Source organism: Mesoplodon densirostris, chromosome 4, assembly GCF_025265405.1.
Source record: "Mesoplodon densirostris isolate mMesDen1 chromosome 4, mMesDen1 primary haplotype, whole genome shotgun sequence".
Taxonomy (NCBI): Eukaryota; Metazoa; Chordata; class Mammalia; order Artiodactyla; family Ziphiidae; genus Mesoplodon; species Mesoplodon densirostris.
Genome location: NC_082664.1, coordinates 154,654,319 through 154,682,069, shown reverse-complemented (window position 1 = coordinate 154,682,069; position 27,751 = coordinate 154,654,319). Strand labels below are relative to the sequence as shown.

Below are 27,751 nucleotides of genomic sequence, written 5' to 3'. Positions count from 1 at the left end.
CGGGGCACAAACCCACGTCCCCAGCATCAGCAGGCGGACTCCCAACCACTGCGCCACCAGGGAAGCCCCTCCTTTTATATTTTTAATGTCACAATACACTTCACTGTATTCTGCATTTTTTTTTACATCTTTATTGGAGTGTAATTGCTTTACAATGGTGTGTTAGTTTCTGCTTTATAACGAAGTGAATCAGTTATACATATACATATGTTCCCATATCTCTTCCCTCTTTCGTCTCCCTCCCTCCCACCCTCCCTATCCCACCCCTCCAGGCGGTCACAGAGTGCCGAGCTGATCTCCCTGTGCTTTGCGGCTGCTTCCCACTAGTGATCTACCTTACGTTTGATAGTGTATGTATGTCCATGCCTCTCTCTAGCTTTGTCACAGCTTACCCTTCCCGCTCCCCATATCTTCAAGTCCATTCTCTAGTAGGTCTGTGTCTTTATTCCTGTCTTACCCCTAGGTACTTCATGACATTTTTTTCCTTAAATTCCATATATATGTGTTAGCATACGGTATTTGTCTTTCTCTTTCTCACTCACTTCACTCTGTGTGACAGACTCTAGGTCCATCCACCTCATTACAAATAGCTCAATTTCGTTTCTTTTTATGGCTGAATAATATTCCATTGTATATATGTGCCACATCTTTCTTTCTTTCTTTCTTTCTTTATTTATATTAGTTTCTGCTTTATAACAAAGTGAATCAGTCATACATATACATCTGTTCCCACATCCCTTCCCTCATGCATCTCCCTCCCTCCCACCCTCCCCATCCCACCCCTCCAGGCGGTCACAAAGCACCGAGCTGATCTCCCTGTGCTCTGCGGCTGCTTCCCACTATCTATCTCCCTTATGTTTGGTAGTGTATATGTGTCCATGCCTCTCTTTCACTTTGTCCCAGCTTACCCTTCCCCCTCCCCATATCCTCAAGTCCATTCTCAAGTAGGTCTGTGTCTTTATTCCCGTTTTACCCCTAGGTTCTTCATGACATTTTTTTTTTTTAATTCCGTATATATGTGTTAGCATACGGTATTTGTCTTTCTCTTTCTGACTTACTTCACTCTGTATGACAGACTCTAGGTCTATCCACCTCATTAAAAATAGCTCAGTTTCGTTTCTTTTGATGGCTGAGTAATATTCCATTGTATATATGTGCCACACCTTCTTTATCCATTCATCCGATGATGGACACTTAGGTTGTTTCCATCTCCTGGCTATTGTAAATAGAGCCACAATGAACATCTTGGTACATGACTCTTTTTGAATTATGGTTTTCTCAGGGTATATGCCCAGTAGTGGGATTGCTGGGTCATATGGTAGTTCTATTTGTAGTTTTTTAAGGAACCTCCATACTGTTCTCCATAGTGGCTGTACCAATTCACATTCCCACCAGCAGTGCAAGAGTGTTCCCTTTTCTCCACACCCTCTCCAGCATTTATTGTTTCTAGATTTTTTGATGATGGCCATCCTGACCGGTGTGAGATGATATCTCATTATAGTTTTGATTTGCATTTCTCTAATGATTAATGATGTTGACCATTCTTTCATGTGTTTGTTGGCAGTCTGTATATCTTCTTTGGAGAAATGTCTATTTAGGTCTTCTGCCCATTTTTGGATTGGGTTGTTTTTTTGTTATTGAGCTGCATGAGCTGCTCGTAAATTTTGGAGATTAATCCTTTGTCAGTTGCTTCATTTGCAAATATTTTCTCCCATTTTGAGGGTTGTCTTTTGGTCTTGTTTATGGTTTCTTTTCCTGTGCAAAAGCTTTGAAGTTTCACTAGGTCCCATTTGTTTATTTCTGTTTTTATTTCCATTTCTCTAGGAGGTGGGTCAAAAAGGATCTTGCTGTGATTTATGTCATAGAGTGTTCTGCCTATGTTTTCCTCTAAGAGTTTGATAGTTTCTGGCCTTACATTTAGGTCTTTAATCCATTTTGAGCTTATTTTTGTGTATGGTGTTAGGGAGTGGTCTAATCTCATACTTTTACATGTCCCTGTCCAGTTTTCCCAGCACCACTTATTGAAGAGGCTGTCCTTTCTCCACTGTACATTCCTGCCTCCTTTATCAAAGATAAGGTGACCATATGTGCATGGGTTTATCTCTGGGCTTTCTATCCTGTTCCATTGATCTATCTTTCTGTTTTTGTGCCAGTACCATACTGTCTTGATTACTGTAGCTTTGTACTATAGTCTGAAACCAGGGAGCCTGATTCCTCCAGCTCCATTTTTCGTTCTCAAGATTGCTTTGGCTATTCAGGGTCTTCTGTGTTTCCATACAAATTGGAAATTTTTTGTTCTAGTTCTGTGAAAAATGCCAGTGGTAGTTTGATAGGGATTGCATTGAATCTGTAGATTGCTTTGGGTAGTAGAGTCATTTTCACAATGTTGATTCTTCCAATCCAAGAACATGGTATATCTCTCCATCTATTTGTATCACCTTTAATTTCTTTCATCAGTGTCTTATAATTTTCTGCATGCAGGTCTTTTGTCTCCTTAGGTAGGTTTATTCCTAGATATTTTATTCTTTTTGTTGCAATGGTAAATGGGAGTGTTTTCTTGATTTCACTTTCAGATTTCTCATCATTAGCGTATAGGAATGCAAGAGATTTCTGTGCATTAATTTTGTATCCTGCTACTTTACCAAATTCATTGATTAGCTCTAGAAGTTTTCTGGTAGCATCTTTAGGATTCTCTATGTGTAGTATCATGTCATCTGCGAACAGTAACAGCTTTACTGTTTCTTTTCTGATTTGGATTCCTTTTATTTCCTTTTCTTCTCTGATTGCTGTGCCTAAAACTTCCAAAACTATGTTGAATAAGAGTGGTGAGAGTGGGCAAGCTTGTCTTGTTCCTGATCTTAGTGGAAATACTTTCAGTTTTTCACCATTGAGGACGATATTGGCTGTGGGCTTGTCATATATGGCCTTTATTGTGTTGAGGCAAGTTCCCTCTATGCCTATTTTCTGCAGGGTTTTTATCATAAATGGGTGTTGAATTTTGTCAAAAGCTTCCTCTGCATCTATTGAGATGATCATATGTTTTTTCTCCTTCAATTTGTTAATATGGTGTATCACATTGATTGATTTGTGTATATTGAAAAACCCTTGCATTCCTGGAATAAACCCCACTTGATCATGGTGTATGATCCTTTTAATGTGCTGTTGGATTCTGTTTGCTAGTATTTTGTTGAGGATTTTTTGCATCTATGTTCATCAGTGATATTGGCCTGTAGTTTTCTTTCTTTGTGACATCTTTGTCTGGTTTTGGTATCAAGGTGATGGTGGCCTCGTTGAATGATTTTGGGAGTGTTCCTCCCTCTGCTATATTTTGGAAGAGTTTGAGAGGGATAGGTGTTAGCTCTTCTCTAAATGTTAGATAGAATTCGCCTGTGAAGCCATCTGGTCCTCGGCTTTTGTTTGTTGGAAGATTTTTAATCACAGTTTCAATTTCAGTGCTTGTGATTGGTCTGTTCATATGTTCTATTTCTTCCTGATTCAGTCTTGGCAGGTTGTGCATTTCTAAGAATTTGTTCATTTCTTCCAGATTGTCCATTTTATTGGCATAGAGTTGCTTGTAGTAATCTCTCATGATCTTTTGTATTTCTGCACTGTCAGTTGTTTTCATTTCTAATTCTACTGATTTGAGTCTTCTCCCTTTTTTTCTTGATGAGTCTGGCTAATGGTTTATCAATTTTGTTTATCTTCTCAAAGAACCAGCTTTTAGTTTTATTGATCTTTGCTATCATTTCCTTCATTTCTTTTTCATTTATTTCTGATCTGATTTTTATGATTTCTTTCCTTCTGCTAACTTTGGGGTTTTTTTGTTCTTCTTTCTCTAATTGCTTTAGGTGCAAGGTTAGGTTGTTTATTCGAGATGTTTCCTGTTTCTTAAGGTGGGATTATATTGCTATAAACTTCCCTCTTAGGACTGCTTTTGCTGCATCCCATAGGTTTTGGGTCGTCATGTTTCCACTGTCATTTGTTTCTAGGTATTTTTTGATTTCCTCTTTGATTTCTTCAGTGATCACTTCGTTATTAGTATTGTTTAGCCTCCATGTGATTGTATTTTTTACAGATCTTTTCCTGTAATTGATATCTAGTCTCATAGCGTTGTGGCCGGAAAAGATACTTGATACAATTTCAATTTTCTTAAATTTTCCAAGGCTTGATTGGTGACCCAAGATATGATCTATCCTGGAGAATGTTTCATGAGCACTTGAGAAAAATGTGTATTCTGTTGTTTTTGGATGGAATGTCTTATAAATATAAATTAAGTCCATCTTGTTTAATGTATCATTTAAAGCTTGTGTTTCCTTATTTATTTTTATTATGGATGATCTGTCCATTGGTGAAAGTGGGATGTTAAAGTTCCCTACTATGAATGTGTTACTGTTGATTTCCCCTTTTATGGCTGTTAGTATTTGCCTTATGTATTGAGGTGCTCCTATGTTGGGTGCATAAATATTTACAATTGTTATATCTTCTTCTTGGATCGATCCCTTGATCATTATGTAGTGTCCTCTTTGTCTCTTCTAATAGTCTTTATTTTAAAGTCTATTTTGTCTGATATGAGAATTGCTACTCCAGCTTTCTTTTGGTTACCATTTGCATGGAATGTTTTTCCATCCCCTTACTTTCAGTCTGTATGTGTCTCTAGGTCTGAAGTGGGTCTCTTGTAGACAGCATATATATGGGTCCTGTTTTTGTATCCATTCAGCCAATCTGTGTCTTCTGGTGGGAGCATTTAGTCCATTTACAGTTAAGGTAATTATCGATATGTATGTTCCTATTCCCATTTTCTTAATTGTTTTGGGTTCTTTATTGTAGGTCTTTTCCTTCTCTTGTGTTTCTTGCCTAGAGAAGTTCCTTTAGCATTTGTTGTAAAGCTGGTTTGGTGGTGCTGAACTCTCTCAGCTTTTGCTTGTCTGTAAAGGTTTTAATTTCTCCATCAAATCTGAATGAGATCCTTGCTGGGGAGAGTAATCTTGATTGCAGGTTTTTCTCCTTCATCACTTTAAATATGTCCTGCCAGTCCCTTCTAGCTTGCAGAGTTTCTGCTGAAAGATCAGCTGTTAACCTTATGGGGATTCCCTTGTGTGTTATTTGTTGTTTTTCCCTTGCTGCTTTTAATATGTTTTCTTTGTATTTAATTTTGGACAGTTCGATTAATATGTGTCTTGGCATGTTTCTCCTTGGATTTATCCTGTATGGGACTCTCTGTGCTTCCTGAACTTGATTAACTATTTCCTTTCCCATATTAGGGAAATTTTCAACTATAATCTTTTCAATTATTTTCTCAGTCCCTTTCTTTTTCTCTGCTTCTGGAACCCCTATAATTCGAATGTTGGTGCGTTTAATGTTGTCCCAGAGGTCTCTGAGACTATCCTCAGTTCTCTTCATTCTTTTTTCTTTATTCTGCTCTGCAGTAGTTATTTCCACTATTTTATCTTCCACATCACTTATCAGTTCTTCTGCCTCAGTTATTCTGCTATTGATCCCATCTAGAGTATTTTTAATTTCATTTATTGTGTTGTTCATCATTGCTTGTTTCATCTTTAGTTCTTCTAGGTCCTTGTTAAATGTTTCTTGCATTTTCTCTATTTCCAAGATTTTGGATCATCTTTACTATCATTATTCTGAATTCTTTTCCAGGTAGACTGCCTATTTCCTCTTCATTTGTTAGGTCTGGTGGGTTTTTATCTTGCTCCTTCATCTGCTGTGTGTTTCTCTGTCTTCTCATTTTGCTTATCTTACTGTGTTTGGGGTCTCCTTTTTGCAGGCTGAAGGTCTGTAGTTCCTGTTGTTTTTGGTGTATGTCCCCAGGGGCTAAAGTTGGTTCAGTGGGTTGTGTAGGCTTCCTGGTGGAGGGGACTAGTGCCTGTGTTCTGGTGGATGAGGCTGGATCTTGTCTTTCTGGTCGGCAGGTCCACGTCTGGTGGTGTGTTTTGGGGTGTCTGTGGACTTATTATGATTTTAGGCAGCCTCTCTGCTAATGGGTGGCGTTGTGTTCCTGTCTTGCTAGTTGTTTGGCATAGGGTGTCCAGCACTGTAGCTTGCTGGTCGTTGAGTGAAGCTGGGTGTTGGTGTTGAGATGGAGATCTCTGGGAGATTTTCGCCATTTGATATTATGTGGAGCTGGGAGGTCTCTTGTGGACCAGTGTCCTGAAGTTGGCTCTCCCACCTCAGAGGCACAGCACTGACTCCTGGCTGCAGCACCAAGATCCTTTCATCCACACAGCTCAGAATAAAAGGGAGAAAAAAGGGGCTTCCCTGGTGGAACAGTGGTTGAGAGTCCGCCTGCCAATGCAGGGGGTGTGGGTTCGTGCCCCGGTCCAGGAAGATCCCACATGCCGCGGAGCGGCTGGGCCCGTGAGCCATGGCCGCTGAACCTGCGCGTCCGGAGCCTGTGCTCCGCAACGGGAGAGGCCACAACAGTGAGAGGCATGCGTAACGCAAAAAAAAAAAAAAGAGAAAAAGTAGAAAGAAAGAAGGAAAGAAAGAAAGAAAGGAGGGAGGGAGGAAATGAAAGAAAGGAAGGAAGGGAGGAAGGGAAAAACAGGAAAGAAAGAAAAAGGAAGGAAGGAAAGAAAGGATAAAATAAAGTTATTAAAATAAAAAATATTTATTAAGAAAAAAAATTTTATTAAAAAAAAAAGACAGACAGATAGAACCCTAGGACAAATGGGAAAAGCAAAGCTATACAAAATCTCACACAGAAGCATACACATACAAACTTACAAAAAGAGGAAAAGGGGAAAAAATAATATATCTTGCTCTCAAAATCCACCTCCTCAATTTGGGATGATTCGTTGACTATTCATGTATTCCACGGATGCAGGGTACATCAAGTTGATTGTGGAGATTTAATCCGCTGCTCCTGAGGCTGCTGGGAGAGATTTCCCTTTCTCTTCTGTGTTTACACAGCTCCCAGGGCTCAGCTTTGGATTTGGCCCTGCCTCTGCGTGTTGGTCGCCGGAGGGCGTCTGTTCTTCGCTCAGACAGGACGGGGTTAAAGGAGCAGCTGCTTCAGGGACTCTGGCTCACTCAGGCCAGGGGGAGGGAGGGGTGTGGATGCGGGGCGAGCCTGCAGCGGCAGAGGCTGGTGGGACGATGCACCAGCCTGAGGCGTGCCGTGCGTTTTCCCGGGGAAGTTGTCCCTGGATCCCGGGACCCTGGCAGTGGCGGGCTGCACAGGCTCCCCGGAAGGGAGGTGTGGATAGTGACCTGTGCTCGCACACAGGCTTCTTGGTGGCGGCAGCAGCAGCCTTAGTATCTCATGCCCGTCTCTGGGGTCCGCGCTGCTAGCCGCAGATCGCGCTCGTCTCTGGAGCTCCTTTAAGCAGCGCTCTTAATCCCCTCTCCTCGTGCACCAGGAAACAAAGAGGGAAGAAAAAGTCTCTTGCCTCTTTGGGAGGTCCAGACTCCTCCCCGGACTCCCTTCCGGCTAGCCGTGGTGCACTAACCCCCTGCAGGCTGTGTTCATGCTGCCAACCCCAGTCCTCTCCCTGCGCTCCAAGCGAAGCCCGAGCCTCAGCTCCCAGCCCCCGCCCACCCTGGTGGGTGAGCAGACAAGCTTCTCGGCACCGATCCTCTGTGCGGGAATCTCTCCGCTTTGCCCTCCACACCCATTGCTATGGTCTCCTCCGCCACCCGCAGTCTCTGCCCACGAAGGTCTTCCTAGTGTGTGGAAACCTTTCCTCCTTCACAGCTTCCTTCCACTGGTGCAGGTCCCGTCCCTATCCTTTTTCTCTGTTTATTGTTTTTTCTTTTGCCCTACCCAGGTACGTGGGGACTTTCTTGCCTTTTGGGAGGTCTGAGGTCTTCTGCCAGCATTCAGTAGGTGTTCTGTAGGAGTTGTTCCACGTGTAGATGTATTTCTGGTGTATCTGTGGGGAGGAAGTTGATCTCTGCATCTTACTCTTCCGCCATCTTCCCCTCGTCCCTCTGTCTTCACTTTTGAAGTAGCAGCCACTTACTCCAGTGTTTGCTAATTGTCTTTAGGAGAAGAATACTTCTGTTGGCCCTCTACACTTAGAGTTTCTGAAGCTTTCTCAGACCTTCTATGGATTAAAGTGTTTCATGCTTCTTATTTAATCTTTTGGTAGAATTCTTGAGCTTATATGCTGTTTTTATCTAGCAACACAATAGGCTGGGGGTTGATAGAGCCCCTTTTCTTCTCCTAAGGGTGGTGCTAATGCAGAAATTTATGGTCTGTCTCTAGCCTGCAGAACTGAGCCAGCTTCCTTTGTGTGTTCTCAAGCTGTCAGCGAAAGCCTTCCCTCACTGCCTTGGTTGTGAGCACCCATGGGAAACTAGCCACAGTGTGGATATTTGTATAATATGTTCAGAGCACTGAGGGTGCCCACTGGCCAGTTGGGAGGATCCATGGGTGAGGCATCCCTACTATTCACTCATGGATGTGCTTCTTGATAGAGTCTGTGATACAGCAGGTAGAATCTGCACCACATCAATTTCTTCTAAGAATCCTATCTGCTACCTCTTCCCACCCCATTCATCTCATAATTCAGCACTCTGAATGGGGCAAGAAGTCAATGGGCCTTTTTGGCAACATCCCACACAGTTGGAACAGCTACATGTTAATTCACGTGCTCTCACTTGCCCCTGCAGGGGAAATCATGGGCCAGGAAGAGCCCTCTTGGCCTTTAGTTGTTCAGTCTTGGGGGAGGCTTGATGTTCGTAAAGTGAAACCATTCCTTTTACTTTGTTCAATTCATGCAAACTCATACATATATCATTTTTTTTGCCCCAACATTATGCCAGTACTTCTCTACAAGAAACCTGAATATCCACAAAAGCTCTTTTGTTCTTAAGTGATAGATTAAAACAGGATTTTCCAGGTACCCCCCAGGCTGTAGCCAAGAGGGTATGGAGCCAGTTAACAGATGACTGCAATGTCCAAAGCTGGGACTGAGGTCTTTATGCCTAATACCCTGTGCACAGGTGGGTGAGATTCCTCTTGTTCTCCTTGACATATTTTGCTGGATCCCACAGCTCCCACAAAGACGCTTTGGTCTGTGAATGAAGCCAAGTTGTTATTAAAGGGGGGGGTATGATGAAACACATCTTATTCAATCATAATGCTGATGTAACTCCTCACAGAAGTGTATTCAAGTCAAAGTGAGTAACTCAACGTGAGCTTCTTTTACTTTGCTTTTATCTTTTTTCACTCGTCTTGAAACCTCAACCATGAGGCCACCTGGAGTCTCCCATTCTTCATTTATTAAGGGAAGAAGTCCTAGAGAGAGAGAGAGAGAGAGAGAGAGAGAGAGACAATTCCACGTGATAGATTCTCACATGGAAAAATGATTAGGTCCTTTGTCCCTCCTAATAGAACCCCACTCTCTATAAAACCACCCACACTTTCTTGACCCAGGTCAGAGTTTCTTCCCATGCTGTAAAAAGACAAGAAGAAATCAGGGAGCTGTTACCCTTTTTCTTCACCTCCAGGAGTTCTCTGTGCTTTACATCAGTATTACTTGGAAAACATTTAAAAATTCCCATGTCCATAACTTAAAAGCATTCAGTAAATTAGTATTTCTGGGCATCCTTACTTTTAAAAGATCACCAGCTTACTCAAAATGCTATCAAATTGAGAATAAGTCACCTGCCCTACTTCGTTAAAAAGAAAACACGTGTGAGTCACATGAAAATACTTTTAAAACACACTTTCTGACCAGGAGGCCTGAGTTATGCCTAAAAGACAGAAATCTGAACACAATTCAGGGACAGAGACTACACTGAGACTACTAAGGTCCTGTTTTACACTCAAGTAAATAAAACTTGGTGACAAGGAAAAAAATTTACTAGAGATGATTGGAAGTGAGGATATTTGTACAATATAACACATTGGGAGGATCTCATTATCATGAACTAACCAAATGTCATTTCAAGTAATATTTAATAAACAAAACATGTAAAATGAAGACAATATCCTCCATTATGGTTATCAGTACAACTTTCTCTCAGAGACAGAAATTCTAGTTTCAGTAAAGGCTCAGATTAAAAAGTACAGACCAGGCTTTCCTGGTGGCGCAGTGGTTGGGAGTCCACCTGCCGATGCAGGGGACACGGGTTCGTGCCCTGGTCCGGGAAGATCCCACATGCCACGGAGAGGCTGTGCCCATGATCCATGGCCGCTGAGCCTGCGCGTCCGGAGCCTGTGCTCTGCAACGGGAGAGGCCACAACAGTGAGAGGCCCATGTATTGCAAAAAAAAAAAAAGTACAGACCTTTTCATCCCCAGAGGTGTCTATTTTATCCAGAGTTTCCCAAATTCCAGTCACTTGCACAATGAATACAAATAATTTTTAATTATTTTCCTACTGACATAGCTCTATATTTTACAGTGCGTTGACTCAGTTTCTTATTAATTTACTAATATTTTCCTTTCAGTTTTATTGAGATATAATTGACATAATACTGTAGAAGTTGGAGCTATACAGCATAATGACTTATATACTGTGAAAGGATTAGCAAACAATTAAAAATTTTTCTAATTTACTAAATACTTTATATGACAGTTTGGTCATCTCCTTTTAAAACATAAGTTAGGGCTTCCCTGGTGGCACAGTGGTTAAGAATCCGCCTGCCAATGAAGGGGACATCGGTTCCAGCCCTGGTCTGGGAAGACACCACATGCAGCAGAGCAACTAAGCCCGTGCGCCGCGACTACTGAGCCTGCTCTCTAGAGCCCACGAGCCACAGCTACTGAGCCCACATGCCACAACTACTGAAGCCTGTGCACCTAGAGCCCATGCTCCACAACAAGAGAAGCCACCACAATGAGAAGCCCATGCACAGCAATGAAGAGTAACCCCTGCTCACCCCAACTAGAGAAAGCCTGCATCCAGCAATGAAGACCCAACGCAGCCAAAAATAAATAAATTTTTTAAAAAACATAAGTTTACATAATTCATAACATTACATGAAATTGGCTGTGAGACCCTCAATATTATTTGGTGTTCTGAAATCCTTACATATACCACAGCTGGGGGAGTGCTGATTCATGAGACACTGATTCAAGAGCAGCTGATTCTGCTTTTTTCTTCTTTCTCCTACTCCCGTTGTCACCTCCTAGACCTGTTAGATTGGAGGCTGAAGCTTCTCTGCCTTGCGGGCGGGGAGAGTCACTCTCCTCAGAAGATATCAGAAGGTCCTCATGGAGAACATGGACTTGGACATGGATCAGTATCACTCAGATTACTCCAAGATGTGAAACATATGACTTTTAGGAGTAGACATCTCAGGCAGATGAAATGCAAGTGTTGTTCTGAATCTAGACCCAACCTCCCCCCATCCCGTGTCCCATCTCATGAAGACAATTCTGAAGAGTTGGTCTGGAACATGCATAGATGGTGGGGGTTGGAGGACAATGCAGGCCTGGATTGTGCTCAGGTGAGGTGAGTTCAGTAGAGGCTGGGGGTCAATGCTTAGCATTGGGCCAGATTTCCTCATGGTCATTTGGTGTGCCTGTCTGTGTCCAAGTCCAGTTGTACTGGGAAGAGGATGGAGACTGTGGACAACTCGACAGGTCAGGTCTCTGAGTATCCTCAGAGGATAAAAAGGACCTGAGTCTTACTTTTTTGGGGAGTACGGTCGGGGGTAGCTTCTAGCAAGTCTGGATGGAGAACTGGGCAGATCTCTTGCCCAGTGCCCGAGTTTGGAGTCCTGGCCAAGTTTATGTTTGACAAGCTATGGTCTGGGCATTGAGTCTACTTCAAGACACTTGAGTTGTGCCTTGTGGTTGAGGACACGGTTCAGACCAAATGTCTTGGTGGCAAGCTGAGAAACTACAACCGATACTGCAGAAATAACAATTTAAAATATATATATATATAGGAATACAATGAACAATTATGACAACAAATTGGACAACCTAGAAGAAATGGGTAAGTTTCTAGAAACAGAGAGCCCACCAAAACTGAATCAAGAAGAAACAGACAATTTGAACAGACCTATCAATGGAAGTGAAATAGAATCTGTAAATTAAAAAATTCCCTACCAACAAAAGTCCAGGACCAGATGGCTTCACAGGCAAATTCTACCAAACAACATACAAAAAAGAACTTATACCAATTGTTTTCAGCCTCTTCCGAAAGGTTGAACAGGAAGGAATACTCCCAAAGACATTCTATGAAGCCACCATCACTCTGATCCCAAAACCAGACAAAGATGCTACCAAAAAAAAAAAATTACAGGCCAATATCTCTGATGAATATAGATGCAAAAACTATCAATAAAATATTAGCAAACTGAATCAACACAGAAAAAATCATATACCATGACCACATTAGATTTATCTAAGGGTCAAAAGGATGATTCAACATACACAAATCAATGTGATAAACCATATCAACAACAACAAAAAAAGACAAGATCCACATGATCATCTAAAGAGATGCAGAAAAAGCATTTCCTAAAATTCAACATCCATTCTTCATAAAAACCCTTGCAAAAGTGGGCATAGGGCTTCCCTTGTGGCCCAGTGGTTGAGAATCTGCCTGCCAATACGGAGGACACGGGTTCGCGCCCTGGTCTGGGAAGATCCCACATGCCGCGGAGCAGCTGGGCCCGTGAGCCACAGCTACTGAGCCTGCGCTCCGCAACAAGAGAGTCCGCAACAGTGAGAGGCCCGCGCACCATGATGAAGAGTGGCACCCGCTCACCGCAACTAGAGAAAGCCCTTGCACAGAAATGAAGACCCAACAGAGCCAAATAAATAAATAAATTTACTTAAAAAAAAAAAGTGGGCATAAAGGGAACATATCCCAACATAATAAAAGCTATTTCTGACAAACCCTCAGCCAATATACTACTCAATAGTAAAAAGCAGAAAGACTTACCACTAAAATCTGGAACAAGACAAGGATGCCCAGTCTCACCACTTCTCTTCAACATAGTCCCAGCCACAGCAATAAGACAAGAAAAAGAAAAGGTATCCAGATTGGAAGAGAAGAGGTAAAATTTTCATTATATGCAGATGACATAGTACTATATATAGAAAACTCCATAGACTCCATAAAAAAACTACTAGAACTGATAAACAAATTTAGGAATGTAGCAGGATACAAGATTAACATACAGAAATTGGTTTCATTTGTTTACATTTACAATGAAATATCAAAAAAGGAATGCAAACAAACAATTCCTTTTAAAATCACATCAAAAAAAAATACTTAGGAGTAAACCTCACCAAGTAAGTGAAAGACTTATATGCTGAGAAATACAAAATATTAATAAAGGAAATTGAACATGATTCAAAGAAAGGGATATTCCATGCTCTTGGATTGGAAGAATTAATATTGTTAAAATGGCCATAATACCCAAAGCAACCTACAGACATAATGTGATCCCTATCAAATTATCTTTGACATTTTTTACAGAACAAGAACAAGTAATCCTAAAATTTATACAGAACCATAAAAGACCGAGAGCTGACAAAGCAACCTGAGGAAAAAGAACAAAGCAGGAACCATAAATCCTTCCAGACTTCAGATAGTACTAAAAAGCTACAGGAATCAAAACAATGTGATATAGGAGCAGAGTCAAGATGGCAGGGTAGGAGGACACAGAGTTCATGTCTCCCAACAATTAGGGCACCTACCAAGCACTGGTGGGGAACCACAGACACCTAATGGGATGGGAGGAACCCCGGAGTGACCAGGTAGGACAAGTGGGGGAGGGAGGGGAAAGGAGAAGTGGAGGCAGGATGGGACCAGCACTCATGAAGGGAAGTTGGGGGAGGGGAGGGGTACCCATACCTGGAGGGGCCCACCCACAGTGAGGGGAGCAACGGAGACAGGGAGAGACCCTCAGGAGATCGGAGGAATGAAAGGGAAAGCAGCTAGCATGTTCCCCACCCACTTGGGCCCTGGGGAGCCTGCTGAGGTCCTGGGCCTTATCCTCTGCCTTCCTAGGCCCCCTCTGGTCACATGGGTCCTGAGGGCATGGGGGGGGACCAGTGCCCCTGAGGGGTAGCTGGGGGAGGGGAGGGATGGAGATTTCCCAGGAGACCCCAAAGGGAACAGCAGCAGCAATGAAAGGAAGTGACAGAATCCTGCAACTCTGTGAGGGTGAGTCCCTCCTGGTTCCTACACTCTTTCCCTCCTGGGTAACCCTGATTGGTCTCCCCATCCCCTTTTGTGTGAGGAAATTGTTCCCATTCCCTTCTGACCAATGGGGTCATTTAGTGGACCTTTCAGATGCCATTTTCCTCCATTTCTTTCATTTTGCATTCTTCCTTGCCTCTCTGGGAAGAATAGAGTATGTTGGCAGGGGAAATGAAAGTCATTTTAGCCATACCGTACCATAAGCTGAATCCTTGAAGTTATCTAGAGCCAGTTTTCAATTGCGAGGCATCCTCCAAAATTGGCCATCAAAACTCATTTCCCCATCACAGGGCCTGCAAGACACTAAGCGGTGTACAGTCCCAAGAAGAGTGTATAAAAACCTTGTCTCCATTAGTTGAACAGACACTGATTACATTCTTCCTCTTTTTCAAGCTGATGTTTAAAATGTATCAACAGGATATGGCTGCTTGGTTTTTGGTGACCACCCCAGAGGTTGAGTAACTCATTACATTTAAGTTGACTCCTCATCTGTCTTTTACTGTAAAATTTAATATAGGAGATGTTGTTTGGTTAATTTTAATTTTTACGGGACAATGAGGAAATTCTAATATATTGTCTTTCTCTTTTTGGTGCTCTCCTACAGCCTCCACAACGGTCAATGCTCATCCAGGCATCCAAGAGGAAATCTGTCCTGGAAATGGATCGCCCGATTAGCTCACTGATTGGGAATGATGACCTGAAATCCACCTGGCCCTCAGGGCATCCCATCAAGAGAAGTTTGGTCCAGGACTCCATAAGCAGCATCCAGGCACCAGGCAAGAGATCTGCTCAGATCTCCACCCTGGCTTGTCTGAACCCAACAAAGAAACTCAGACTGAGTGCCATCCAATTTCCCAAGAAGAGAACCCTGAGACCAGATCTAGGGGTTTTCCAGAATCTGCAGCCTCCACCCAGTAACACCAGACCTGGGCCAACCGTGGCACCCCAAGTGACCAGGAAGACACCTGCCCAGGTGCAAAGCATTAACCTCCAGCCTCCACGAAACACATCTTACCTGAATACTCTCCAGGCCTACACCAGAGTCCAGCCTCCACCCATCAAACATGTTCCAGGCCAGCCTCTCAGGATGCGCTTCAGGAGAGTAGGCAAAGCCTGGTGGAGCTGCACATACATGACATCTCCCTCTTTGTCTCCTGCTGAGAAGCCAACCCCTCCTGCTCAGAGCCCACCCAGGGGCAAGAAGTCTGAGGAGCACTGTGCCCCAGGCCCCTGGAGTGTCCTCTATGACGACCTTCAGATTTCTTCTTCCTCTGAAGAGAGTGAGAGAGAGGGAGACACCAATGAACACTAAGACATGTCCTTCAGCCCCAGGTACCCTGGAGGTGACTGTGGAACAGAGGAGGGGAAGTCCCAAGGAGTGGCCTGCCCCTGGGGAATCAGTGATTCTTCACCTCTGGGGTGTGGGTGGGTGAAACAATAGTGGAAACCCAGGTTTTGCTTAGGGACACACATGTGGAAAGTACGGCATTTTCTCCTGATGGAATTAGAGTCAACATGGAAATGGTGCTTATCAAACTGGAATGTCAGTTCTTTTGCAAACTCAATCCTTTGTAGACAACTTTGAGACAATTCCACGAGAAAGTTTTAACTGCGGTGTAAATAGAAAGCTGTGGTGAGAATCTGGAATTGGTGGCAAATGTCTGAAAATATTGCAGCTGGCTAAAGGGCCTAACTCTGCTTTACAGAATGACAGCAGGGCCCTGAGTTAAGATGAGATTTGTGGATTCTGTGGACTTCTTTCCATGTAAATCATACAGGGGACTGCTCCCGTGGCTTTGTTCATTATTATTATTATTATTATTTTCTTAGTAAACATTATTCTAAAGCTTTGTTTAAAATTTTTCGTTCAATACCAATAAAATTCTAGGCAAGACAAGTCATGGCTTTTTATTTTTCATCTTCAAAGCTTATGGGACTGGGAGGACAGAGGAGCTTGGAAGGACTGAGGCTGTTCAGAAACACAGACACTCAGGCACCCCTGCCCCCAAGACCATGCACTGGCCACAGTGTATGCACACACAGTGTGCCCTTGTCAATATCAGGCATGGAGAATGTGATAAGCACTGTAAGCTGACTTGTTCTCACTGAGGCCCACATGCCACTCTGAAGGTGAATTTTAATAGCTACATATGCCTCAATCTTACTTCAAAGGATCCCACGTTTTGTTTGTCTGTTTTGAGCCTGGGTATTGGGATTTCAGCTGCTCTCCAGATGAGTGGATTAGGCGGCAATGTTTGAGAACCACTGGAGGTGGTGTGCCAGGATATCCCCAAGTCCCATGTCATCTCCTTTCTCTAACATAGGACACAGTCTGACTAGGACCAAGGAATACTATGTAGCTTTATAGAGGGAACTTACTGGGAGGAGCCAATGGCTGCTCCCTCCATCCTAGAGAACACCTGTTTGGGGAGTACGTCTTCCTTCTGCAGAACTCTGTACTCCAGGACAGAAAAAGCACTGTGGTTGGAGGAAACCAAAAGGTCTTTTAAATATGTAGGGAATAAAGAGGCTCCCCTTCGTGCTACACCCAGAGCCTGCTACAACTGTGGATATGAACCTGTCTCCAGTGACCTACGTCACTGTTTATGCCTTCTCCTCCCTGTCTTCTGACCAAATCTGGCCCTTTTACTGAATGATGGACTCTGACAAAACCCAAATGGCGAAGAGAGGCAGGAAGATGGTGGAAGAGTAAAACGCGGAGATCACCTTCCTCCCCACAGATACACCAGAAATATAACTACATGTGGAACAACTCCTACAGAACACCTACTGAACACTGGCAGAAGACCTCAGACCTCCCAAAAGGCAAAGTCCCCACGTACCTGGGTAGGGCAAAAGAAAAAAGAATAAACAGAGACAAAAGGATAGGGATGGGACCTGCACCAGTGGGAGGGAGCTGTGAAGGAGGAAAGGTTTCCACACACTAGGAAGCCCCTTCCTAGGCGGAGACGGCGGGTGGCGGAGGCGGGAAACCGGAGCCGCGGAGGAGAGCGCAGCAACAGGGGTGCGGAGGGCAAAGTGGAGGGATTCCCGCACAGAGGATCGGTGCCGACCAGCACTCACCAGCCCGAGAGGCTTGTCTGCTCACCCACCGGGGTGGGTGGGGGCTGGGAGCTGAGGCTCGGGCTTCACTCGGAGTGCAGGGAGAGGACTGGGGTTGGCGTGAACACTGCCTGCAGGGGGTTAGTGCACCACGGCTAGCCGGAGGAAGGGAGTCTGGGGAGGAGTCTGGACCTCACGAAGAGGCAAGAGACTTTTTCTTCCCTCTGCGAGGAGAGGGGATTAAGAGCGCGACCTGTGACTAGCAGCGCGGACCCCAGAGACGGGCATGAGATGCTAAGGCTGCTGCTGCCGCCACCAAGAAGCCTGTGTGCGAGCACAGGTCACTATCCACACCTCCCTTCCGGGGAGCCTTTGCAGCCCGCCACTGCCAGGGTCCCGGGATCCAGGGACAACTTCCCCGGGAAAACGCACGGCACGCCTCAGGCTGGTGCATCGTCCCACCAGCCTCTGCCACTGCAGGCTCGCCCCGCATCCACACCCCTCCCTCCCCCCGGCCTGAGTGAGGCAAGAGTCCCCGAAGCAGCTGCTCCTTTAACCCCGTCCTGTCTGAGCAAAGAACAGACGCCCTCCGGCGACCTACACGCAGAGGCAGGGCCAAATCCAAAGCTGAGCCCTGGGAGCTGTGCAAACACAGAAGAGAAAGGGAAATCTCTCCCAGCAGCCTCAGAAACAGCAGATTAAAGCTCCACAATCAACTTGATGTACCCTGCATCTGTGGAATACATGAATAGGCAACGAATCATCACAAATTGAGGAGGTGGATTTTGAGAGCAAGATATATTATTTTTTCCCCTTTTCCTCTTTTTGTAAGTTTGTATGTGTATGCTTCTGTGTGAGATTTTGTATAGCTTTGTTTGCTTTCCCCATTTGTCCTAGGGTTCTATCCGTCCGTCTTTTTTTTTTTTTAATAAAATTTTTTTTCTTAATAATTATTTTTTATTTTAATAACTTTATTTTATTTTATCCTCTTTCCTTCCTTCCTTTTTCTTTCTTTCCTGTTTTTCCCTTCCTCCCTTCCTTCCTTTCTTTCATTTCCTCCCTCCCTCCTTTCTTTCTTTCTTTCCTTCTTTCTTTCTACTTTTTCTCTTTTTTTTTTTTTTGCGTTACGCATGCCTCTCACTGTTGTGGCCTCTCCCGTTGCGGAGCACAGGCTCCGGACGTGCAGGTTCAGCGGCCATGGCTCACGGGCCCAGCCGCTCCGCGGCATGTGGGATCTTCCTGGACCGGGGCACGAACCCACCCCCCCTGCATTGGCAGGCGGACTCTCAACCACTGTGCCAGCAGGGAAGCCCCTTTTTTCTCCCTTTTATTCTGAGCCATGTGGATGAAAGGATCTTGGTGCTGCAGCCAGGAGTCAGTGCTGTGCCTCTGAGGTGGGAGAGCCAACTTCAGGACACTGGTCCACAAGAGACCTCCCAGCTCCACATAATATCAAATGGCGAAAATCTCCCAGAGGTCTCCACCTCAACACCAACACCCAGCTTCACTCAACGACCAGCAAGCTACAGTGCTGGACACCCTATGCCAAACAACTAGCAAGACAGGAACACAATGCCACCCATTAGCCGAGAGGCTGCCTAAAATCATAAGTCCACAGACACCCCAAAACACACCACCAGATGTGGACCTGCCCACCAGAAAGACAAGATCCAGCCTCATCCACCAGAACACAGGCACTAGTCCCCTCCACCAGGAAGCCTACACAACCCACTGAACCAACTTTAGCCACTGGGGACATACACCAAAAACAACAGGAACTACAAACCTGCAGCCTGCAAAAAGGAGACCCCAAACACAGTAAGATAAGCAAAATGAGAAGACAGAGAAACACACAGCAGATGAAGGAGCAAGATAAAAACCCACCAGACCTAACAAATGAAGAGGAAATAGGCAGTCTACCTGGAAAAGAATTCAGAATAATGATAGTAAAGATGATCCAAAATCTTGGAAATAGAATAGAGAAAATGCAAGAAACATTTAACAAGGACCTAGAAGAACTAAAGATGAAACAAGCAATGATGAACAACACAATAAATGAAATTAAAAATACTCTAGATGGGATCAATAGCAGAATAACTGAGGCAGAAGAACTGATAAGTGACGTGGAAGATAAAATAGTGGAAATAACTACTGCAGAGCAGAATAAAGAAAAAAGAATGAAGAGAACTGAGGACAGTCTCAGAGACCTCTGGGACAACATAAAACACACCAACATTCAAATTATAGGGGTTCCAGAAGAAGAAGAGAAAAAGAAAGGGACTGAGAAAATACTTGAAGAGATTATAGTTGAAAACTTCCCTAATATGGGAAAGGAAATAGTTAATCAAGTCCAGGAAGCACAGAAAGTCCCATACAGGATAAATCCAAGGAGAAACATGCCAAGACACATATTAATCAAACTGTCCAAAATTAAATACAAAGAAAACATATTAAAAGCAGCAAGGGAAAAACAACAAATAACACACAAGGGAATCCCCATAAGGTTAACAGCTGATCTTTCAGCAGAAACTCTGCAAGCTAGAAGGGACTGGCAGGACATATTTAAAGTGATGAAGGAGAAAAACCTGCAATCAAGATTACTCTCCCCAGCAAGGATCTCATTCAGATTTGATGGAGAAATTAAAACCTTTACAGACAAGCAAAAGCTGAGAGAGTTCAGCACCACCAAACCAGCTTTACAACAAATGCTAAAGGAACTTCTCTAGGCAAGAAACACAAGAGAAGGAAAAGACCTACAATAAAGAACCCAAAACAATTAAGAAAATGGGAATAGGAACATACATATCAATAATTACCTTAACTGTAAATGGACTAAATGCTCCCACCAAAAGACACAGATTGGCTGAATGGATACAAAAACAGGACCCATATATATGCTGTCTACAAGAGACCCACTTCAGACCTAGGGACACATACAAACTGAAAGTAAGGGGATGGAAAAACATTCCATGCAAATGGTAACCAAAAGAAAGCTGGAGTAGCAATTCTCATATCAGACAAAATAGACTTCAAAATAAAGACTATTAGAAGAGACAAAGAAGGACACTACATAATGATCAAGGGATCGATCCAAGACGCACATATAACAATTGTAAATATTTATGCACCCAACACAGGAGCACCTCAATACATAACGCAAATACTAACAGCCATAAAAGGGGAAATCGACAGTAACACATTCATAGTAGGGGACGTTAACACCCCACTTTCACCAATACAGATCATCCAAAATGAAAATAAATAAGGAAAGACAAGCTTTAAATGATACATTAAACAAGATGGACTTAATTTATATTTATAGGACATTCTGTCCCAAAACAACAGAATACATATTTTTCTCAAGTGCACATGAAACATTCTCCAGGATAGATCATATCTTGGGTCACAAATCAAGCCTTGGTAAATTTAAGAAAATTGAAATGGTATCAAGTACCTTTTCCGACCACAGTGCTATGAGAGTAAATATCCATTACAGGAGAAGATCTGTAAAAAATAAAAACACATGGAGGCTAAACAATACACTACTTAATAACGAAGCGATCACTGAAGAAATCAAAGAGGAAATCAAAAAATACCTAGAAACAAATGACAATGGAGACACGATGACCCAAAACCTATGGGATGCAGCAAAAGCAGTTCTAAGAGGGAAGTTTATAGCAATACAATCCCACCTTAAGAAACAGAAAACATCTCGAATAAACAACCTAACCTTGCACCTAAAGCAATTAGAGAAAGAAGAACAAAAAAACCCCAAAGTTAGCAGAAGGAAAGAAATCATAAAAATCAGATCAGAAATAAATGAAAAAGAAATGAAGGAAATGATAGCAAAGATCAATAAAACTAAAAGCTGGTTCTTTGAGAAGATAAACAAAATTGATAAACCATTAGCCAGACTCATCAAGAAAAAAAGGGAGAAGACTCAAATCAATAGAATTAGAAATGAAAAAGGAGAAGTTACAACTGACACTGCAGAAATGCAAAGGATCATGAGAGATTACTACAAGCCACTCTATGCCAATAAAATGGACAACCTGGAAGAAATGGACAAATTCTTAGAAATGCACAACCTGCCAAGACTGAATCAGGAAGAAATAGACAATATGAACAGACCAATCACAAGCACTGAAATTAAAACTGTAATTAAAAATCTTCCAACAAACAAAAGCCCAGGACCAGATGGCTTCACAGGCAAATTCTATCAAACATTTAGAGAAGAGCTAACACTTATCCTTCTCAAACTCTTCGAAAATATAGCAGAGGGAGGAACACTCCCAAACTCATTCTACGAGGCCACCATCACCCTGATACCAAAACCAGACAAGGATGTCACAAAGAAAGAAAACTACAGGCCAATATCACTGATGAACATAGATGCAAAAATCCTCAACAAAATACTAGCAAACAGAATCCAACAGCACATTAAAAGGATCATACACCATGATCAAGTGGGGTTTATTCCAGGAATACAAGGATTCTTCAATATACGCAAATCAATCAACGTGATACACCACATTAACAAATTGAAGGAGAAAAACCATATGATCATCTCAATAGATGCAGAGGAAGCTTTTGACAAAATTCAACACCCATTTATGATAAAAAACCTGCAGAAAGTAGGCATAGAGGGAACTTTCCTCAACATAATAAAGGCCATATATGACAAACCCACAGCCAACATCGTCCTCAATGGTGAAAAACTGAAACCATTTCCACTAAGATCAGGAACAAGACAAGGTTGCCCACTCTCACCACTCTTATTCAACATAGTTTTGGAAGTTTTAGCCACAGCAGAGAAGAAAAGGAAGTAAAAGGAATCCAAATCAGAAAAGAAGAAGTAAAGCTGTCAGTGTTTGCAGATGACATGATACTATACATACAGAATCCTAAAGATGCTACCAGAAAACTACTAGAGCTAATCAATGAATTTGGTAAAGTAGCAGGATACAAAATTAATGCACAGAAATCTCTGGCATTCCTATACACTGATGATGAAAAATCTGAAAGTGAAATCAGGAAAACACTCCCATTTACCATTGCAACAAAAAGAATAAAGTATCTAGGAATAAACATACCTAAGGAGACAAGAGACCTGTGTGCAGAAAATTGTAAGACACTGATGAAAGAAATTAAAGGTGATACAAATAGATGGAGAGATATACCATGTTCTTTGATTGGCAGAATCAACATTGTGAAAATGACTCTACTACCCAAAGCAATCTACAGATTCAATGCAATCCCTATCAAACTACCACTGGCATTTTTCACAGAACTAGAACAAAAAATTTCACAATTTGTATGGAAACACAAAAGACCCCGAATAGCCAAAGCAATCTTGAGAACGAAAAACGGAGCTGGAGGAATCAGGCGCCCTGGTTTCAGACTATAGTACAAAGCTACAGTAATCAAGACAGTATGGTACTGGCACAAAAACAGAAAGATAGATCAATGGAACAGGACAGAAAGCCCATAGATAAACCCACGCACCTATGGTCAACTAATCTATGACAAAGAAGTCAAGGATATACAATGGAGAAAAGACAGTCTCTTCAATAAGTGGTGCTTGGAAAACTGGATAGGTACATGTAAAAGTATTAGATTAGATCACTCCCTAACACCATACACAAAAATAAACTCAAAATGGATTAACCTAAATGTAAGACCAGAAACTATCAAACTCTTAGAGGAAAACATAGGCAGAACACTATGACATAAATAACAGCAAGATCCTTTTTGACCCACCTCCTAGAGAAATGGAAATAAAACCAAAAATAAACAAATGGGATCTAATGAAACTTCAAAGCTTTTGCACAGCAAAGGACACCGTAAACAAGACCAAAAGACAACCCTCAGAATGGGAGAAAATATTTGCAAATGAAGAAACTGACAAAGGATTAATCTCCAAAATTTACAAGCAGCTCATGCAGCTCAATAACAAAAAAACAACCCAATCCAAAAAAGGGCAGAAGACCTAAATAGACATTTCTCCAAAGAAGATATACAGACTGCCAACAAACACATGAAAGAATGCTCAACATCATTAATCATTAGAGAAATGCAAATCAAAACTACAACGAGGTATCACCTCACACCGGTCAGAATGGCCATCATCAAAAAATCTAGAAACAATAAATGCTGGGGAGGGTGTGGAGAAAAGGGAACACTCTTGCACTGCTGGTGGGAATGTGAATTGGTACAGCCACTATGGAGAACAGTATGGAGGTTCCTTAAAAAACTACAAATAGAACTACCATATGATCCAGCAATCCCACTACTGGGCATATACCCTGAGAAAACCATAATTCAAAAGGAGTCATGTACCAAGATGTTCATTGCAGCTCTATTTACAACAGCCAGGAGATGGAAACAACCTAAGTGTCCATCATTGGATGAATGGATAAAGAAGATGTGGCACATATATACAATGGAATATTACTCAGCCATAAAAAGAAACGAAATTGAGCTATTTGTAATGAGGTGGATGGACCTAGAGTCTGTCATACAGAGTGAAGTAAGTCAGAAAGGGAAAGACAAATACCGTATGCTAACACATATATATGGAATTTAAGAAAAAAAATGTCATGAAGTACCTAGGGGTAAGACAGGAATAAAGACACAGACCTACTAGAGAATGGACCTGAGGATATGAGGAGGGGGAAGGGTAAGCTGGGACAAAGTGAGAGAGTGGCATGGACATATATACACTACCAAACGTAAAATAGATAGCTAGTGGGAAGCAGCCGCATAGCACAGGGAGATCAGCTGGGTGCTTTGTGACCACCTGAAGGGGTGGGAGGGGGGGAGATGCAAGAGGGAAGAGATATGGGAACATATGTATATGTATAACTGATTCACTTTGCTATAAAGCAGAAACTAACACACCATTGTAAAGCAATTATACTCCAATAAAGATGTAAACAAACAAACAAAAAACCAAATAGCTCTATTCTTTCCTTCTATCATTGCATAGGGTTTGAGTAGGCACTGACTCTACTTTCCAGAATCTTCTAAGCTTCACTGAAGTAAAGAATAGGCGTCTGTTAGAGAAGCCATTTGAGATTGGAATGAAGGCATGGGTGCAAGAACTTTGACCTGCCAACACAGGGAGCATGGTCCCAGGACACATGAATGTTACGTTTTAGTAATTCAGCATTGATGTGTGAGGCTCACTGAAATCAAGTGATGTCAGTTAAGGCAAGGTATTTTTTGTTTGTTTGTTTGTTTGTTTAATCTACCCAGGGCAAGTCAGGAAACTCTGTCTTCATACTTGATAGAAAATTCCCAGACAGAGTAAGAAAAAATTGGTTAACCTATTTTTTAAATTAATTTTTATTGGAGTATGGTTGCTTTACTGGCTAACCTATTTTTGAAATGATATTTCAAACAGCCCAATGAACAAAGATACTGGAAAATGAAATTTCAAGATATTTAGAAACTATGAAAAATGATGGGGCGCTATTTGACTGAATCACAAATTTATTTGTAACTTATATGGTTTCTAAAGGGGAGTGAAATAGAACCCATGAATTGTAGGGAATGAGAAAAAGAAATTTGGTAGGTCAATAGAGAGATGTATAGATACAAAGATAGATAGAAACATTCATACTTACATACATATATTCATACAAAGATGACTGATATTAGATGGATATTTTACAATGTGTTATTTTAAAGCAATTTCTCTCCCCATCTCCCCCCATTTTTCTGCCAAGGTCATGGTCCTATGAAATGCAAGGAACTTAGCTCAGAGATGAGTCTCTGCCTCCCAAAGAATGGGGAATAGAAATGATAAATAACATCTGAGGTCTTAAGGGGGGAAATTGCACATTTTGTCTAGGCATTATCCATTCTTCATGACCCAGTGTTCCACGGGTTAGGAATGATATGAAGCATTGTATAGCCTGTCTTTTCCTCTAGAAATAGTAAAATTTTTAATTCTGTATTCCACTCATGGCATTTCTTGAGTTGAGTTTGGGTTAGCATGCCAGATTGCAATTGAGAGATCCTTTATAAGAAATTCTGAAACAGACTGATAAATCATTCTGCATGCCATATATTTCATGCAGATGGCCATGCAATCACATGGACATAACCACTGGGATTCATAAAATCCCAATGCAAGTGCTGTGAAGCAAAGTGGTAGCTATCTTTCTATAGGCTTGAATAGGCCAAATCATTATTCGTTCCTTCCTACCTGAAACCTCTTCATTTGACCGTATGATAAAGAAAATGCAACCCCACACCAAGATAAAAGCTAAAAGAAAAGAGTTCAAATACCCAGCTATGAAGCTACCAGTCTACTGGATCAGAAAAGATTCCCCAGGTAAACCTGTAAACAAAGGTAGACTCATCTTTTGTCATATGGGAAAGGCTATTTTTTAAAAGTAGGCACACTTGCTTTGATGTTCAAATGCCTGTATGAAAGTATTAAATGAAGGCATCCCATGTTTGTATGATTGCCATTTTACTGAATAAAAATTCTATTTCATTTTCTCTTCTCTATGGAGAGTATGTGTGGCCGTTAGAGCTTAGTACCTCGGTGATGTTGCTGTTTGCACTAATATACGAAGATAAGGGAGGCCCTAGGAAATACATTCCAAGTGATATTTAAATAGTAAATATTATGTTCTCTATATTTTACCATGATAAGCGTTGTGGAATTTAGGAAAACATAGGCATCCTAAAAAAAAAATAAATTAGTTGTTCTTGCTAAAAATAGACACAAATGTCCAGATAAGCCTAAAATGCATGAAAACACTACAGCACAACTTGCAGTCACACCCTTTGATGTAAGGTGTGAAAAAAGGTGAGATAAAATTCCTTGGGTGAGAAAGCCTCAAGGAGATCACGTGACCTTAAAGCCCTATATAAGTCAGCGAGGCAGGGATATTCCCCACTGAAACTGTGGAATTCGGCAATGTGACTGTTCCACTGTCACAACCACACTCTGACAAGGAGATTGGGGATCTGCAACTTAACCTGCTTTGTTTTGCAGGTAAGAAGAGCAGCAGGGGCCTCCCTGGTGGCGCAGTGGTTAAGAGTCCGCCTGCCGATGCAGGGGATACGGGTTCGTGCCCCGGTCTGGGAGGATCCCATATGCCGCGGAGCGGCTGGGCCCGTGAGCCATGGCTGCTGGGCCTGCGCATCCGGAGCCTGTGCTCCGCAACGGGAGAGGCCACAACAGTGAGAGGCCCGCATACCGCAAAAAAAAAAAAAAAAAAAAAAAAAAAGAGGAGCAGCAGAGGAAGCTACTCCCTTGCTCAGGAGGGGCCCACCCACAGTGAGGGGATCAGTAGGGAAGGGGAGAAACCCTTGGGGGACTGGAGGATCAGAAGGGAACTAGGCCAGCATTTCCCCTGCCCACTCGGGCCCCCAAGAGCCTGCTGAGGTCCTGGGCCAGATTCTCTGCCCTCCGAGTGACCCTCCACCTGTGCTGGACCTAAGCCCTACCTCTGCACCCCCGCCTAGGGCCTGACCTCTGCACTGCACACTCTGAGACACTCTCCAGCCATGCTGCCTTTTCCAGGCTGTGTGGGTACTGAGCCTAGGCCTCGCCCCCACCCTAAACCGCACCGCCACCTCAGCCCCACCTCCCACAGCCAGGGACTTTTCTGGCCCTTTTTTTTACTATTTTTTTCTTTTTTTGAGGTGGTGGTTCTGTTTTACCTCATTGTTATTGTTGTTTCATTTATATTTTAATTTTTTCTAATAAATTTTTAATTTTTCTAATTTTATTTTATTTTTTATTCTTTGTTATTGTTCTGCTCCTTTTGGTTTGTCCCCCCTGCCCTTTTTTTTTTTTTTTGGCTGTTGTGATTCTGTTTTACCTTTTTGTTGTTGTTTCACTTATATTTTTATTTTTTCTCATGAATTTTTAATTTTTCTAATTTTATTATTCTTTGTTATTGTACTGTTCCTTTGTTTTTCTTTTGGCGTGCCATGTGGCTCGCGGGATCTTGGTTCCCAGGCCGGGGGTCAGGTCTGACTCATGTGATGAGAGTGCCAAGTCCAAACCACTGGACTAACAGAGAAACTCAGACCACAGGGAATATTCATCAGAGTGAGGTCTCCCAGAGATCCTCATCTCAGCACCAAGACTCGGCTCTATCCAACTGCCTGCAAACTCCACTGCTGGAAGCCTCAGGGCAAACAATCAGGAAGACAGGAACACAGCCTCACCCATCAAAAAAAAAAAAAATGAGATGACCAAAAAAATTGTTACAGATGACAGAGCAAGGTAAAAACCTACAAGATCAAATAAATGAAGAGGAAATAGGCAACCTACCTGAAAAAGAATTCAGAGTAATGATAGTAAAGATGATACAAACTTTCAGAAATAGAATGGAGGTAGGGATCGTGAAAATATAAAAAATGTTTAACAAAGACCTAGAAGAGAACTAAAGAGCAAACAGTGATGAACAACACAATAACTAAAATGAAAAATACCCTAGAAGGAATCAATAGCAGAATAACTGAGGCAGAAGAACAAATAAGTGAGCTGGAAGTTAGAATGGTGGAAATAACTGCTGTGGAACAGAATAA

At 42.4% G+C, this 27,751-nt stretch overlaps 1 long non-coding RNA gene across 1 annotated transcript in view; it reads right to left on the bottom strand.

The window, feature by feature from the left end:
• Positions 1-6,555: 6,555 nt before the first annotated feature.
• Positions 6,556-27,751, bottom strand: part of LOC132488835 (uncharacterized) — a 55,294-nt gene continuing 34,098 nt past the window's right edge. Inside the window, exons 4-8 of the long non-coding RNA XR_009531815.1 lie at positions 15,144-15,399; positions 14,327-14,431; positions 12,863-12,908; positions 10,036-10,185; positions 6,556-9,256 (exon numbers count right to left, since the gene is read on the bottom strand). This is a non-coding gene — a long non-coding RNA (uncharacterized LOC132488835). The remainder of the gene's footprint in view (positions 9,257-10,035; positions 10,186-12,862; positions 12,909-14,326; positions 14,432-15,143; positions 15,400-27,751) is intronic.